Below are 731 nucleotides of genomic sequence, written 5' to 3' on the forward strand. Positions count from 1 at the left end.
AACAGGACAAGCAATCTCCCCAGAACAACTGGTAACAGTAATGATGCGATGTGGGGAGGAACAAGGATGCACTGGCTACTCTGCTCATCTGCTTTCCTGGCAGCAAAACTCCTGCTCTCCTAATGGAAAATCTGACATGCTCAATCTGTGTTTTCATCCACATTCAGCTCATCTTCTGGGCATTTTCAGACTTTTATCCTGTCAGATGACGAACAGCAAAGGTCACTGAGATTGCTCTCTGATCCAACTGTACTGCTTCGCAGTAAGTTATGTGAGGAGCTGCTCAGTTTTATCTTGGAACATACTGAACCCAAACTGCAGAGAATGACTAACAGCACCAGCAAGTAAATAGAAACTTGCAGACAATAAATGCAGGAGACTTCAGGTTTGGTGGGCAGTGGAGCACAGGCAGGGAAATGAAATGGCTTTGATTAGCACCAGAAATCCTGAAAAACTCAATTGTTGTGGTGCCCTTGGGTGCCTTTTGCTCTCTGCCATCCAAGCCCACATTACCTTTTTGTGCGGCAAAAAAGAGTTGAACCACTCAGAAAGTGCTAAGCTCCTTCAGCTTCCTCAGGAGATAACCTCAGGCTCATAACCTTCCTCAGGTGGTGAAAGGCCACTCCGAACCTCTTGAGAAGTACTCAGCATACATCAGCATCAGGCCCTAATGATGACTTCCTGTTTCAATACATCATTCTGTTGATAAAGCTAATTAAAGCATTTCCTGC

General features: G+C 45.1%; 1 protein-coding gene across 1 annotated transcript in view; it reads right to left on the reverse strand.

Moving 5' to 3' along the window:
- ABCC9 (ATP binding cassette subfamily C member 9) overlaps positions 1-731 on the reverse strand; it is a 71,107-nt gene that overhangs the window by 16,153 nt on the left and 54,223 nt on the right. The gene's annotated exons all lie outside the window — the stretch shown is intronic.

Source organism: Geospiza fortis, unplaced genomic scaffold (genome assembly GCF_000277835.1).
Source record: "Geospiza fortis unplaced genomic scaffold, GeoFor_1.0 scaffold242, whole genome shotgun sequence".
Classification (NCBI taxonomy): Eukaryota; Metazoa; Chordata; class Aves; order Passeriformes; family Thraupidae; genus Geospiza; species Geospiza fortis.